The sequence below is a fragment of the Gossypium hirsutum genome, chromosome A05 (assembly GCF_007990345.1).
Source record: "Gossypium hirsutum isolate 1008001.06 chromosome A05, Gossypium_hirsutum_v2.1, whole genome shotgun sequence".
Classification (NCBI taxonomy): Eukaryota; Viridiplantae; Streptophyta; class Magnoliopsida; order Malvales; family Malvaceae; genus Gossypium; species Gossypium hirsutum.
Genome location: NC_053428.1, coordinates 84,538,654 through 84,555,978, shown reverse-complemented (window position 1 = coordinate 84,555,978; position 17,325 = coordinate 84,538,654). Strand labels below are relative to the sequence as shown.

Genomic DNA, 17,325 nt, shown 5'->3' with positions numbered 1-17,325 from the left:
GGTTACTTCAACTACAAGTCGATAAGGCACTAGGTGCCAATTTGCTTCGGTTATACCAATGAGACATTGGGTGTCAAACTTATTGATAAGCACTGGACGTTATTTGCTTCGAATTTATCTGATGAGGCACTAGGTGCCAAAATGATATGTTGGTTGGATCCGTGTATTCATCTGAGTCTAATTCATGTTAATAGGGAGTTAAATGATAAAAATGAACTGTTTATAATTGAAATGATGATATTAAATAAGTCATCACATCCTTGTGTTTGGAGAGAATCTATATGAGATGTAATTGTTGTTGTAGTGGGCCAAATTTTCCCAGGCCCACTAGAAACCAAAATATATACAAAATAAATAAATAATAAAAAAATAAAAAAATAAAATCAAACCAATACAACAGTCCAGTTTTATAACAGACCCAAACCCAGCTACATAACCCAAGTCCCAAACAAGCCCAATAACTAAACATAGACCCAAACCACAAGCCCGATAAGCCCATTGTTTGGAGGACAGAAACCCTAGGGTTTCTTCCCCACTTTTGCGCCACAACCAGGCAGCCAAGCCCCAGCCCCCACGCCAGCTACCTCCATACCCTCCAACACAGCCCCCGTACCCGCGCCAGCACAGCCCTGTACGCCTCGCGCCAAGGGCCAGCGCATGTCCTCTGCTCCGTACCTGTGAACAAGACAAACACAGCAGCAGCAAAGCAAGGAAATATTGTAATTTTCTATTTTAGTTTCGGCTATAAAGCTAAGAACGCACCGATTGTATTTTTTTTACGAAGGCTTACACATTTACGCATACAAAAAAAAGGAATCAAATAGCAAAGGTGATTTTTTTAGTTCTCCGGAATTGCTTTAGTTTTCTATGAATTGATTCGTTTTCTCCTCGAGCCTTCCATTATTTTTTTTGTTAAGAAATAAAAGAACAAGAAAAGAAGGGCTTACCTGTGCGAATGGGCCATCGAAATCCCTTTCCACTTCGCCGAAATCGAAGCTTGGGGTGGGATTTCTGGGGCTGAAATCGGTGGTCTTTAAGCCGAGGTTCTAGGTGAGGGCGCGCATGTGGTTCTCCACCGTTCGCAGTGGTGGCGGTTGGACTGCGCGGATCCTGGGGTCGGCCGAATGGGAGCAATAGGCTTTTGTTTTTTTTTTTGTTTGTTTACTTTGGTTTTCTGGAAAAAGAAGAAAGGGGAAGGAGTCCCATTTAGGGTTTCGTTTTTGGTCTGTGAGGGTGCACAAAGCGACGACGTTTCAAGCCAAGTTCATTGGCTTTGAAGCGACACCGTTTGCCAAGCCCTATACCTGGGTTCTTGAGGGTTATTTTCGCGTCAGACCCTCCCTTTTCGCATGTATGGTCAATCGCGTCCAATTTGCCTTGTTTCCCTTTTTAAATTTGGACTGGTAATTTGTGCTCATTTGCAATCGGATCCGCGCCTAAACGCAGCACTCTGGGATCTGGTATATTGCCAATTTTAGTCCCCATGCATTCGCGCGCGTTAAGCTTTAGTCCTTCTTCTTATTTCAGCAACTTATTTTATTTATCAATTGTCCTCTTGGTTTTACTTCTGTTTCAATTGAGTTTTTCTTATTTATTCATTATTTTCAGCATTCTTTTTTTGAAACCTTTTTTTTTAAATTTACTTATCAATCACCATTTAATATATTATTTTGGAGTATTTTATTAAGTTTTGCATGGTCTTAATTCGTTAGTCTCACTTTCATTTATATATGTATATATGTCCCTATATATAACTATATATCTATTTATTTATTCTCCTTTAAACTTGTTTGTTTAAAATGTTCTTTTATATACATATATATATACTTTATAATAAGGTCAATTTCATGCATATCATTAATATTATATTATTTTACACATATATTTGCTTTTAAATTTATTCTCATCTCTTATTATATAATTTCACGTGATATACATTTTAAGCTATTATTATTATATATATATTGTTAACCTTATGTTATCTTATTCATATGTTTTCTTAAATTTATTATTGTATTTTATTATATAATCCTATATAACACATCTTCTAAATTATTTTTATATATGTATATGTTTATAGATATCTATATTTGATATACACGTTATTAAACTTATGTATTTTATACACATAGTTTTCTTTATATATGTATACATAGTTAGGTTCTTAAAACTATTATATAATTGGTTATAAAATTAATTTAATCATGTATGTATTTTTATGTTTTTACAAATAATTATTTTTAAAAGTTATTTATATATATATATATACATATAATTTGTAGATCCATTATGTTTTTAAAGATTATATCGTATTATACATTTTTATTATTTTTATTTTTAATATATTTTACACATATTTTAAATTTTTATTATATAAATCCTCATTTTTAAAACCAATATTATTCAACGTTTTGGTATGATATTCGATTTAAACATTCATTTTATAATATGTTTTTTAAATGATTAGATGTATATCCCTAGTTTTTTTTCACAAATAAATTTTAAAGTTAACCAATCCATTAATTCGCATGTCGCATAAATTATTGATTCATTAAATCGTCTTTGATTCGATATCGTCTTATACTACTTTGACTCTTAAATTTAATTTTGTTCTGAATATATTTTGTTGTTTGTTCTATATTGTAGCATATACGTTGTTATTGCATGGTATTCATCTCATTGATGTGATAATTATTCTCCATGCATGATTGAAATTGAATTATATTTCCAAGCTAGTTATGCTTAGTCATTTAAGTTCTCGTTAGTTGGTTAAATAAATTGTATTGCCTCCACTCTTCCGTTGTCACGTTTTATGCATACACATATTACCCCATATCATCGTTTTCCAATCGATTTTTGAAATGTGGTTTTATAAGATCCAAATTTTGTGATTAAATCCGTCTTATTTCAAATCGAATTAATGCTTTTTTAAGCTAGTTTCACAACTATTAAGAATTCTTTAAAATGAAGGCGACATTCGATATTTGGTATTTCGCGGAATCGTGCCCTAACGTGTTGGGTTGCAATTTCTCATTTGCTCAAAGTAATCGAAGGTTCCTTTAGAATTTCACCCATATCTTTTAAAAATTCCTTAAACGAAGGCGATGTGCGATATTTGGCAATTCACGGAATCGTGCCCTAACGTGCTGGGTTGCAATTTCTCGTTTGCTTAAAATAATCAAATATCCCTTCAAAATTTCAGTCATGTCTTCTAAAAAAATCCTTTAAAACGAAGGCAATACTCGGAGTTCGACAATTTGGGAATCATGCCCTATCGTACTGGGTTGTGATTTCTCGTTTGTTCAAAACAATCGAATATTCCTTTAGGTTTTCACTCATGTTTTTTAAGAAAACCCTTTAAAACAAATGCGATGTTCGATGTTTGGCAATTCGAGAATCGTGCCCTATCGTGTTGGGCTGTGCTTTTTCATTTGTTCAAAACGATCGAAGATCCCTTCGGAATTTCACTCGTATTTTCTAAGGTGAGGCAATGGTCATTGTTTGGAAATTCGAGGAATCATGCCCTACTGTGCTGGGTTTCAGTTTTTCGTTGGACTAAATAGTTGAGCATCCTTTTGTGATTTTCTAATTATAAATTTTAGGACGTCGAAACAATAAGATTTTTGGCAACCAACTCGGGTTATTCAAATGTTATTAAAAAAGAACCGCATTTTAAAAACATTTTTAATTTTAGACATAAGGACAGTATTTAATCGATTTGGTACCAATTTTGGGCGTAGTGAGGGTGCTAATCCTTCCTCATGCGTAACTGACTCCCGAACCCGTTTTCTCAAAAGTTCATAGACCAAAATCGTTGTTTTAGTAAACCAAAATGTTTTATTAAAATAACCGAATTCCTAGGTGACCTGATCACACCAAAATAAAAGATCGATGGTGACTCCATGTCTTATTTTCAAAAAGTCGATTCCCCCGTTTTTCATGAAATTTAAAATTTTTCATAAAAAGGATGGTTTCGACACCTGTGTTTGGAGAAAATCTATATGAGATGTAATTGTTGTTATTGAAATGGCAAATGGATGAGAAATAGAAATGAAATGTGAAATGGGATACTCAATTGTGAAATGAGTTGGAGCATTAATAAAAATGTTCATTGAAATTATGGATTTAAAAATTGAGATGGAATGTATCATTATATGAATTGAGATATCTAATTATATGTAAAGATGATTTGCCATGTTATAACATTGGTAAAATGTATTAGATTTAAACAATGAATGTATGAATTGACATAATTGACATTTTAATTGCGTAGCATAATCTAATTTAAACTTGGGCATTTTAAATGTATTATGTTATGTTTTAATGTTTAGATGATAGAAATACCACTGAGTTATAATTAGCACACGGTTTTGTTTTCCGTGCACAAGTTAGGTACTTTACAATTCAATCGTCGACTTAACATCCAACAACAATCTCTGACTCAAGTGTTGGTGATGATTTAATTTTGGTCTCGACATGTACCTAGGGTGTCATTTGGATAAATATATAATGTTCTATGATGGATTTATGTTGGCCATTTTGAGAATTATATATATATATGTGTGTGTGTGTGTGTGTGTATCTTAGCAATGATCGTGATAATGATATTTTGTTAAGTAGTTGGCATGTATGTTATTTGGTTATAAGGTATTTAGGTGATATGTCATAGAGTATATATGGAAGATTGATATCTATGCCTATGCAATGCTTGAAATGATTTGGTAGATTTAGTGCATAAGTTATAAGGTTGATTTGGAGCTAATTGTGAAATGGTTTGAATGGTTAAATGAATGCACATTTGGTTTTTTGTTTTCAAATGACATTGAAGGCATATTGGTATGGTTGAATGTGGTTGTTTGGTTGATTTTGAATTGTTGGTTGAGGTGAAATCGTGGCATATTGGTTAGACACTTAGGGTGATTGTTATAAGTGATATTTTTGGTATGATTTTGATGTTTTTGAATTGGTTGAGATATGGTATAATGGTTGCTTGAGGCATAAATGAATTAAGGTTAGAAAACCTGTAACCTTCCTAACTCCGCTTAGACATTATGGCTAGATTGAGAAGGCTACATTAGCCACATAAATGGCTAAGCTAACTTACATTACTTTTGAAGACTTTAAATAAACTCATTTTAGAGAAAAATCGTATTTGCACTTTGAGTTAGTTTAAAAGAGTTCATTTATTTGATAATCTATGCTTAAGACTCATTTTATTATTGATAGTATTGTTTAAGAAAAAAATCGTTTGCTTGTCACTTTTCTTTGTAAAAACTCGATGTTAAACTAATGCAGCGGAAAAATCATTTTTCAAGTCATTTTGGAAACTTAGTTGCCTTATTGATTTTTTTTAATAAATAGTTCCTTTGTAGTGCAGCGGAAATTAGGGATTAATGTCAAATTTTACTTAAGCTCGATATCATGCATTATCAGGTTATTATGCTTAAGTAATCCATGCATGCGAAAATCCCCAAAAGAAAAGTTACCAAGCCACAGACCAGAAATAATTAAAAATTACTAATCAAAACCAATAAAGACTTAATAATACTTATTAAGAATAGTCCGAGGTTCAAGGTGATTCTCTGAATGCGAGTCCAGTCCTAATTTCGAGGTTTACCTAAAAAGTTAAACACTTTTGGGGGGTGAGCTTATGATAGCTTAGTGTGAGTGGAATAGTTATTTAAACAGACATAAATATCGAATACAGTGAAACATATTAGCTTTAACAAAAGAACATAGAACCATCATTGGAATTTCATATCATTACATAGCCATTATCAAATTGATGTCAAACGGTGTATGAGCATGAGTCATCATTCATTCGAGTAACAATCATTAATTTCGATACCATTCAATACAACTAGAGGTGATCATGGGCCGGGCTGGGCCGGGTTCAGGCCGGGCTCAACTAAAAATTTAGGCCTATTCATTAGGCTCGGGCTGGGCCAGGCCCAAAAAATGGGCTTAAAATTTTGCCCAAGCCCGATCCAAATAAAAATACTAAAACCCAGGCCTGGCCCGGCCCGCCCGTATTTACTTTTATATTATTTTGTATAATTTTTAAATATATATAATACATCAAAAATACTAAAATAAATCAAAATAAATATTTTCCAACAAATTGAAAATAAATTTTAAAAAATATGTAGACTTAAATAACACTAAGATAGATGCAACTTAACAAGTAAATACCTCTAAAATAATAATAAAATTAACAAATTCCTTTAAAATAATAACATAATTAATAATAAAATAATTTTTATACAATATCTAAATAATAACAAAATAGGAGCAACTAATAGTAATATGGTAGCAAAATAGGGAGAAAACAACAAGAAAATAACATTCAAAAACAAAAAAATAGCAGAATTTTTTTGTCATTTAGTGAATTCGGGCCGGGCCGGGTCGGGCCCGGGCCAAAAATACCTTACCCAAGGCCCGACCCATTTTTTAAACGGGCCTCATTTTTTTTCCAAGCCCATTTTTCGGGCCTATATTTTTATTCAAATCCTCCCACATTTCGGGTGGGCCTTCGGGCTAGGCGGGTAGCCCGACCTATGAGCAGGTCTAAATACAACACAATACAATGCGTAGCATAAATCAATGAGCAGGTCTAAATACAACACAATACAATGCGTAGCATAAATCAATAACATTTGAATATGTCGTGAGCATGATGTAATGCAAAAACGTTCCAACCCATACCATCCGCTACACACCACGAGTTCTCCAGAACCCATCTGCCAAACTCCAACAAATGTGAGCATAGCTCGATGTGGTAATACCACTAATAATCAATAATGCAGAAAATCTATCGGATAACAAATAGTGCGATACAATCACCAATAACATATAATATGCAATAAAATCTCCAATCCCTTCGGTACTCCAGGTGCAGTGCACTGACTACATATAAACGCGAACTTAATATGCCGCCAGTACCACAGAACTTATTCGTCAACCACAATATATCCCATCTCAATGCAAATGCTATTTGTCACACTAAATCATACATAATCATATCTTAATACTTTTCACATTTATTTTAGATGTTTAACATGCCCTCAATAATCACATACTTTCAGTAAATGGAAACAGTGTTCCAACTTTCAAATTACCATTAAAATGATATCATTCAACAGTACACAATTTCACATACTTTTACGGTTTTCCAATGAGCATGTATAGCAACCATTCCAATATAACATAACAAACTATCCATGCAATTATATCATGCATAAACTCATATCTCAACAAATCATGCTATATATACAATCAATCTCATACCAAATAACACAATCATGCATCACAATATCATTCACATAGTCACACTGTCAAACTAGTAACTTTGCTAACATATCAATCTTTTAGGGCTCGAAAAGTATTTGGTTCGGCCACTTACAAAATTAATTAATTGGCTATTAAGCCTATCAAAAAAATAAAAAAAGCTAATTCTTCAAATATAACATGATAATTATCAATTTCAAATAAACTTATGAGTTTAGGACCCACACCTTATGTTATGCTCTTTCACAACACACTAGCGAATCTTCCGATTTCTTTAATCAGCTTTAAATTGAACCTTAATTAAAAACCATTATAAATTAAATTAATCCAGCTCTTAAAAATTCCCCTAAAGACCTACTTATGGTTTCAAACCAATCTTCACAATTACAACTATGTTACGAATCCAAACTAGTTAGATTTCTTACACTATTTGTCGTGAATCGTGCGCACAAACATTTTTCAGCTTTACGATTGATTTGGGGTGTTCCAGTCAGCACCTAACACAATTACATACTGGAAAATAAGTAGCTAATATTGATTAAAATCCCTCATTTAATCAATCTATAACCTTTTCCCAACAACTTTGTTGAAACAACAAACTAGTTTACAATTAATCGCACTTACACTTCCCAAAGTGTGAAATTCGAATAGCTAATTGATCAAGAACATCTTTCGTTAATTAATATGTGATAAGGCTGATTAGGAGGGTTCAAGAACTCAAATTAATTCTGGAAAATATGGGCAAGAATTAAGAAAAAAAATAGCCTCCTTTCTTGTACATAGGCGCACACACCACCACCCATGGTGGTGAAATTCAAGGCTAATTTAAAAATAATTTAAAAATCCATTAAAAATATAGAAAAATACCTTTAGAATATTTAAAATTACTCTAAATTCTAGATTTTGAAATTTGGGCTTTTAATTGACAAGATTAATCAAGAAATTAAAGAAAAAAATAGATCTTACACAAGCTACTTGAGAGAAACGATAATGACACTTTCTTGGCAATATTCGGGATAGATCTTAGAGTTCAAGATTTCATACATGGGACTAAATTCAATGAGGAAAAATGATAGCGATGTGGTGGAGAATATGTCAACAAATCTTGAGCCAAAAAGAAAAAGAAAGAGATGATCAAAACTAGGTGTAAGCGACGACAATAATGGAGAAAGAAGAAAAAAAATTAAAGATCAAGGAGGATAGGAGAGGGGAGGAACGGCTAGGGTGAGTAAAAATTGAATAAAGGCTGATTATTTTGTATAAAATTAACATATATTGTAACAACCAGTTTTCAATGATATCGAAACAGTGGTTTCGTGTAACATCTCGATTTCAGGCCTAGTCGGAACAGTAGTTTCGGGACCACCAATCTAAGGTCATAAAAATTATTTTAATATTATTTTGAGGTCTACGGCATGATAAAATGATTGTGTAAAATTTTTGTTAAGAAATTTTACCATTTGAATGCTTAATTTGTGAAAAAGGACCAAATCACATAAAATGCGAAAGTTGTGTTCCATTAGCTAAAGGTGTTAAATAGCTATCGAACTTAAAATTTGAGGTCATTAATGAGTAGTTAGGCCATTATATATGTGTATGGCTGTACATGAAGTGTAATAAATGAAAAGTCAAAAAGTAAAAAATGGAGTATGGGTTGGTATTTGATGACAAAAACAAAAACTAATAAAATAAAAACCAAATGGTCATCTTCTTCTCCATATTTTTCCACTGAAATTTTAGGGATAAAAACCCCATGCAAGCTTGAAATTTTCAACACAACAAACCCTCCACATGTAAGTCATTTTGGTGATAGTTTTTGATTTTTTTGAGATCCTTGAAGCATAATATAACTAATTCTACCATTATTTTGAGCTAGGGTTTATGTTAAAAAATTTACCCATGTGTTTCATGCATGTATTTTGATAATTAATGGAGAATATGGAAGTTTGGTGTTCGATGAACATATTTTTCTAAGCGATTTTTCGTGAAAACACCTAAAAAGGGCTTGTTTGTAAAACATGTAAAAATAGGTGTTAAAAAAGATGGATTATGAATCAGCTATACTTGGGTAACAAAGAAATTCATCATATTTCATTTTACAAGCCTAAGGGCTAAATTGTAATTATGTGAAAGTTTAGGGGAAAAACTATAATTTTGCCAAAATATGATTTATGGCTGTTTTGAATAATGTGGTAATTAAACAAGTGAAATTTTCTATTATAGATCAAGAAAAATGGAGTCCGGGCGTCGACCGGGGAAAGAGCAAGATCTTGGACTAAATCGAATTAGTTGCCCATATTTGTACCGAGGTAAGTTTGTGTGTAATTGGCGTAACATCCTATTATGTATTTAACATTTAATGTTGCATGAATTGTTTATTTTTCTTTGTGAGTATTATTGATATTGTCCGATAAAGAATTGAGGTGATGAAAGCTGGTTGAACCTTAGGAATACTTAAGGTACAAATATCACGACATTCGGGTTAACAAGATCCCGTATAAGACCATATCTGGGATATGGCATCGGTATCGATATGTGTTATCCTGTAAGACCATATCTGGGGTATGGCGTTGATATGAGATCCCATGTAAGACCATGTCTGGGACATGGCATTGGCATCGAGTGGTGATCTCATGTAAGACCATATTTGGGATATGACGTTGGCATCTTATTATGTGAGCGGGGTCTATCGGGTATCTGTTAGTATTCCAAATGGTTCAACGGGCAGCCCGAGGATGTGTCAGAGAAATGACGAGGTAGAATCATGTTGAAAGAGTACAAGGATGTACGCTAAGCTCGTAGTATTGAGATTACTAAATGATAAAACTTTGGTAAGAGGAGAGTAAAGAAATTATGATATTGAGAATGAGACGAGTCAAGCTATGTTATGTATGTGAATGGAAATGAATATTCTTATTACTTATTAATTACATACAAGCTTACTAAGCTTTATGCTTACCCTCTCTCTTTTCCATTTTCTTATAGTATAGTCAAGCTAGCTCGGGAATCAGAATACGTCGGAGGCACGTTCACACTATCAATTGGATTATTTGGGTATAGTTAATCTCAACGTTTTGAGTATGGCATGTAGAGGGACTTGGTCTTTTTGTTATATGTCATATTGGTTTAGCCAAATGTGTTGGCTTATGATGATAGTTGATTTATTTTGTGTATGGCCATGAGATATGGCTTAAAATGAATATTAGGTTGTAAATCTATTCATCTATGTATGTATGTGCCAATTCCATTATGATATGGCCTATGGTTATTGATGATTGAATATGGAGGAATGTCATGTGTGTGTATAAAATGTTATGAAAACGCATGTATGCAAGTCTAAGAAATATTACTTTTTTGTTTACGTGTGTTTGAACAAATAAGGATGGCATTTGGCTTGGAAAATAGCCTTGTCCACACGGGTAGACACACGGGCGTGTGTCTAGACCGTGTGTGACACACAATATACCCCACGGGCGTGTGCCCAGGCCGTGTGAAGTCTGCAACTGAATTTGGAATTTAATTTGCCATACGGCCTAAAGACATGGGCGTGTGCCCTGGCCGTGTGACCTTAATTGGTTGATGACATCATAGTTAGAAAGTTACAGGAGCTGAAGGCACAGTCATGTCCCAAGCCACAAGGGCGTGTGTGTCCACACGGCCTACCTACACTGGCGTATGACTCTCCAAAACATGAAAATTTTCTAAGTGTTGTAAAAGCTCCAAAAATTTTCGGTTGAGTCCCACATCTTTCCTAATGTATGTTTTGGGCCTTGTAGGCTCGTATAGGGGATGTTAAGTATATGTTTGAATGACCTTAATTGGAACAAAATTCTATGGTCCGATTTTTAGGTATTTGATTGCATTCAAGTATAGTAATGCCTCGTACCCTGTTCCGGCATTGAGTACGGGTAAGGGGTGTTACATTTCAGGATAAAAAATTTGACGAATAAATTTTTATTTTATTATTTTATTATTATTTTAATGTTTATGGGATATTAGTAAGGTCATATTAAAATTTCATTAAGAAATTTTAATGTTTGCATGATTAATTAAGTGAAAAGGACTAAATTGTAAAAAGTGGAGTTCTATTAGTTAAAAACGGCTAAAAGACTATGGAAAGGAAATCTAAGGGAATTAAATGGTAAATAAACCATTTAAATAAGACAGTGAATATGCATGGCATGGTTTTGATGAAATTATTAAAGTTTTTAAAGGTTAAAATGGTAATTAGGTAATTAAGGTTAAAACAAAAGAAAAGAAATTAGTATCATCTTCTTTAGTTTGTTTCTCCACTGAAATTAAGGATAGGAAACTCCATATTTGAAGTTTTAAGGTTCGGTCAAGCTTCTTTGCTTGCATGGTATGGTTTACAACCCCGTTTTTAATGATTTCTATGTTTTTGAAGTAGTTTAGCTTAATTTAGCTAGTTTAAAGATTTAATGTTATACCATGAATGTTCTTGAGTGGCTCTTATTGTTAAATGCTAGATTATAAACCTTTGTTGATAAATAAATAAGTTTTACAAAATGATTTTTGATGAATTTTGGAAATTAGGAACTAAATTGTTAAAGGTATGAATTCTAGGGTTTTAATGTAAAATGGTGATAAACATGAGTTGTTTCAAAGTCCCTTGCATGTTTGGTTAACATGGATTTTGATTAAAATGGCTAGATTTTAAGTTATTAGTCTAAAGACTAAATTGTAAAAAGTTAAAATGTTAGGGGTAAAATAGTAATTTTACATAAGTATTAAATGGATTGTAATTATCTATTTAGCTCAAGAAAGACCACGTACGGACCTAGATTAAGGCAAAACAAAAGCTTTGAAATAGTTCAATTTAACTTTTACGCCCTAATAGTTAAGGTAAGTTCGTATGGACAGTTATCATATTAATTCTATTTAAATTACATGTAATTGTGTTACTTATAATGTTAATTGAACGATCAATGCTATGATGGTTATCGAGTCCTTGTTGAACCTTAGGAATTTGTAGGATACAAATGACATGTCTTAGGGATTTCATGTTTCAGGTGTTGGTCTTGAATGTCTTATCGATGACTGAGGACCTGCATTTGTTGTGGATATTCCACAGCTCGTGTGAGTAGCATCGTGTAGCTTACATTCCAACCCACAGCTCATGTGAGTAGGCCTATTTCACAGCTCATGTGAACAATTATGTAAAGGAAAGGTTACGATTATGTAAAGGCACATTTCGTGTGAGCTTTCCCGAGTATCCGATGTAATTTTTGATGGTTCAACGGGAGTGAAAAGGAAATGAAATGGTAAGTGTTCAAATGATATGTATCATGAACTTATGAAAAAGAAATGGTGATCTAGATGATGAGAATACATGTGTAAATTACTTGTTATGGATGAATTCATTTAAACCATGTACAAATGTACTAACTTGTGAAGTTTGTGATGTTGTATAGGCATTATGCCAAGCTTATGCATTAGTTGGTATTACATTTATGCTATTTACATTATGCAAATGAAATGGTAAGTTGTGTTTAAGTTATACGAGCTTACTAAGCATTAATTGCTTATGTAGTTTTTTTCCTATGTTTTATAGATTATTGGAAGCTCGATCGTTTTGGAAACTTGTCAGAGATCCATCACACTATCCAGTATAAATATCGATAGTTTTTGAATGTTTTGTCCAAGGTTATAATGGCATGTATAGGTGGACTTGTAATGGTATTTAGTTGAATGTTTAGTTGATGATTTGGTATGTATAATTTGTTGAAGTTAGCTTGGTTGGTACCATTTGATATCTTGCTAGATTGTGTCATTTTGGTTAACTTACGATGCATGTTTTGAATAACTTCTATGGTATATTTGAAATGGTATGGTAATGGTCAAGTTGTGGCATGTTTGGTAAGTTTTGAACTAGAATTGAATGATTAAAATGTGGTAAAATTTGCATGTTTAGGTAAGTGGTGATGAATGCATTTGAGGTGCCTTTGAATGGCTGATTGGTTAGTTGTGTTAGGACTTTGAAATGGTATTTTGATGTATGTTTAGGTTCTTTTAATGTATGCGTGAATGGTTTGAGAAGTTAAGCATGATATGGTATGAAAATGGTTTGATTCTAGGTGAATTTTAGGTCCACACAGCCTGAGACACGGGCATGTGACTTAGCCGTGTGTGGCACACAGCCTAGCGACATAGCCGTGTGTCATTTGGGAGTTCCTTTGTATGCAAGTCAGTGAGTTACATGGCCTAACACACGGCCCTACACACGGGCATGTGGGGCAACTCAGAGAGTTACATGGCCTGGCGCATGAGCATGTGACATGGCCGTGTGACCCTACTCAGAGAGTTACACAAGTGAGGACACAAGCTGAAACATGGCCTTGTGCCACTAATTTTAAGGTTACACAGCCTAAGACACGGGCTTGTGTCTCAGCCGTGTGAGGCACACGGCCATGTGACACCAATTTCTAAAATTTTTTAACTTTTTCCTAAACTTTCCAAATGATTTCAAATTGGTCCCAAATCGTTTCTAAGTTATTTCTAGGGCCTCGAGGGCTCGATTCAAGGACAGTATGTATATGTATGATTAGTTTATGATATGTTCATGTTATTGAATGAAATTATGTTTAAATGTTTTGATTGTATAGTAATGCTCCGTAACCCTATTCTAGCGACGGGTACGGGTTAGGGGTGTTACATTTATACCTAGGTTTACAAGGGTATTCATGGCACACACATTAAAAACATGGGAATTTGTAAAAAAAAACATAGTTATTTTACATAAGAAAATATTCGAACTTGGGACCTTAATTTAATTTCCATGCCTTTGCATTTATCAATTAACCACTAAACTATTTCCTTATTTTTGAAAAAATTTTGCAATATTTATTCTAAAAACAAGGCATGTCACATCCTAGGATTAGAGGCAAAACTAGCAAAATAATAAAAATGATAAGAGAGAAGGGATTTGAATTTCGGTTTCAAGGAATGTTTCACTAACACTTATCTAACAAACCAATACCTCATTTATTCCTAAAAATGCATAAATAATCTCAAAAATTAGGGCATGACCACACTCTCTCGATTCCCAAACCCGATTCTACTAACCCCCAATTTTTGGGAAGTTATAAAACTTGTATTAAAAGGTATTTTTAGGTACACACGACCTGGCACACAACCGTGTGCCATGCACGACATATGGCACGACTGTGTGATTTTTGTGTTTTGAGTGATTTTTTGCACACACTACCACAGTCTGTTACACGATCTAGCGACACGACCATGTGACATCTTTTGAATATTTACACTTTTGACCCATACGACATCTGTGAGTTACACAGTTTGTTCGCATGGCTGTGTGACTCCAAACCTACACGGGCTTAGGCTGTTACACAAATTGTCCACATGGCTATGTGATCCACCCCACATGGCCTTAGCTTTCTACACGGTCAGGTGACACGGTCGTGTGACTCCTATTTACAAATTTTTCTTATATATATATTTTTTTGTTTCAAATTGATCTCTGTTTGATATCAGGTTGGTTTTAAGCTTTCGTAAGCTCGATATAAACTCAAAATTGATTGAATTACATGTTATACTTTTTCATATATGATGTAATGATATTTAATTGAGATTTTTATTAATAAATTACAAGTAATTGATTTGCAAATTGTTTGTAACATCCTATTACTCGAGTTTGGCAATTTTGGCAACCGGACTGAGTAAGGGGTGTTACAAAGAATTCCATTAACTTATCTAATAATGTATGTAACAACTTTTAAATATTACTTCTTAAGGCTTAGATTGATGCTTGGCATACATACCTACACTATAGTACAAATTTGGCTTACTTGTAGTGAGATAACAAAAAAACTACCTATCAATATGGTAGTTGGTAGAGTCAATTGCAACTCCTACTAAATTTGTGCTTTGTTTTATGAACTCCCATTGGTGTCTTCTCTACCTTTGGTATCTCAAAACCAAAATTCTTAACCAAGTTATAAACATACTTTTCTTGGGATAGAAATGTTTCATCTTGAAGCTGCTTGATCTAGAAACCCAAGAAATAAGATTATTCTTCTATTGTACTCATTTCAAATTCAAGTTGCATCATTATAAAAAAAGGTTTCTTTAGCTTGATGGGATGTTAAGCCTAATATAATATTGTCTACATATATATATATTTGCAACAATCATTTCAGTATTCTTTTTTTTATAACCATAGTTTTATCTACATTGCCCCCATGTAAACTTACTATAATAGAAACTTCGAAAGCCTCTCGGACTATGCCCTTAGTGCTCGCTTCAGGCCGTACAAGACTTTAATAAGCTTATAAACAAGGTTGGGATGTTCCAAATCTTCAAAACCTTTACGTTGCTCAACAAAGACTGCTCCATGTGCAAAATTCTCATCAAAGTAATCTTCCTCCACTTGAGCACACCCATACGTTTAAGCTTAAATTTATTCCTTTTAATATTGCCATGTTTATTTATTTTACTATTAAAAATTCACTTTGTCCTAATCACATGCCACCTTCTAGTATGGGAACTAATTGTCATATGCCATTCTTCTTGAATGGGTTCAATTATTCTTACATGTCCTAAATCCAATGTTCATCTTTAAGAGTTTCGCCCACTTTATATGGATTAATGAGGGATGTGTAATAAGCTATCCTAACCATGTCATATTAGTTTGGTCTAGTCTCATCCTTGGTCTTTATGCGACTATCAAAACCACCAATAACATCATCAAAAGAGTAATTTTTACATACCTTGAAGGATAGTTGAGGCTAAGATAGTTCATCCACATGTTGACTTCCATTGTCATTCGATTCAATTGCTTATTCTATTGCAACTTTTTCTGCAATTGTCTCTATTAGTTAATCGTCAGGATATTCATTTGTTGAGGGGTTTACTGGTTCGTTTCTAACCACCATAGAACTCCATCACAAATTCAATGCATTTTCTATAAATTTTATAAGCCTTTTTATTTGTGGAATAACCAAGGAATATGCATTTAGCCTTTATTATTGCGAGCCTCAAAATTCCCTTTTGTACTCTTTGTTTAAAATTATGTAGCATACACTCCTAAATACATGAAAGTACCCAAGGTTTGCTTTCTTTTTCCCAAATCTCATAAGATTTCATCATAGTCTTTTTTACCTCAACAAAGATAAATTAATTACATGGAAAGTTTTATTAACAACTTTTACTCAGGACATCTGAGAAATCCCATTGCCATTTAAAATGACTCAAGCTATATTCCAAATGATCCTATTCTTCTTCTCAACAATTCCATTCTACTATATATTTTTTGGAGTGAAAAAAATCTTGTTGAATGCCTACTTCATTACAAAAATCTTCTTAATGAGCTACCATTTTTCATTCATTAATTTCTTGCATAATTTCTTAAAGGAATCAAATGTGTTATATTCTTTACACAACCCAAGTATACTTAGAATAACCATCTACACATACAAGCATATAAATATTTACCCCCAAGTTCTTGATATGCAATAGCTCCGTCAAATTCATGTGCAAAAGTTTTAAAGGGTTAGTTTTTTGAATAAGTTGTAATTAAGGATGTAACTCATGTTGTTGTCTACCTTTCAAGCACTTACCTTACAACTTGGGTAATACTCTCCTGAATTTGGTAGTCCATACCTTACTAGTATTTACAAACCTTTGAAGTGTATGTGGCAAAAGCCTATTGTGCCATAACTTCATCTTTGAAAATTTGTCTCCATTGTGAGTGAATGGTTCCACTAGCCTATAAAAAAATTTCAAATGTCCTTACACCCTTCAAAATTAGTTCATTTTACTTTTTAGTCACCTTATAGCTATCTTTGGTAAAGTTTACTAACTTGTCCTGATCTTTGGTAAATCAGGGTGGCTTTCAAGCCCTTACCAAGGAACAAATTCTGGAGTTCAAGCATCCATTTATCATAACAAAAAAGTATTATACCTTCTGGTTTTCTTGAAACTCTTTTAGATGTCTCTACTTCTAGTCATATGCTTGGAATATTTGCTACCAAAATATTAAATATGCTTTATGGATGCTTT

At 33.3% G+C, this 17,325-nt stretch overlaps 1 long non-coding RNA gene across 1 annotated transcript; it reads right to left on the bottom strand.

The window, feature by feature from the left end:
• Positions 1-203: 203 nt before the first annotated feature.
• On the bottom strand, positions 204-1,531 carry LOC107956988 (uncharacterized). The gene is made up of 2 exons (XR_001700312.2): positions 948-1,531; positions 204-675 (listed from the first exon to the last, which is right to left on the bottom strand). It is a non-coding gene; the product is annotated as an uncharacterized lncRNA (long non-coding RNA).
• Between the last annotated feature and the right edge of the window lie 15,794 nt (positions 1,532-17,325).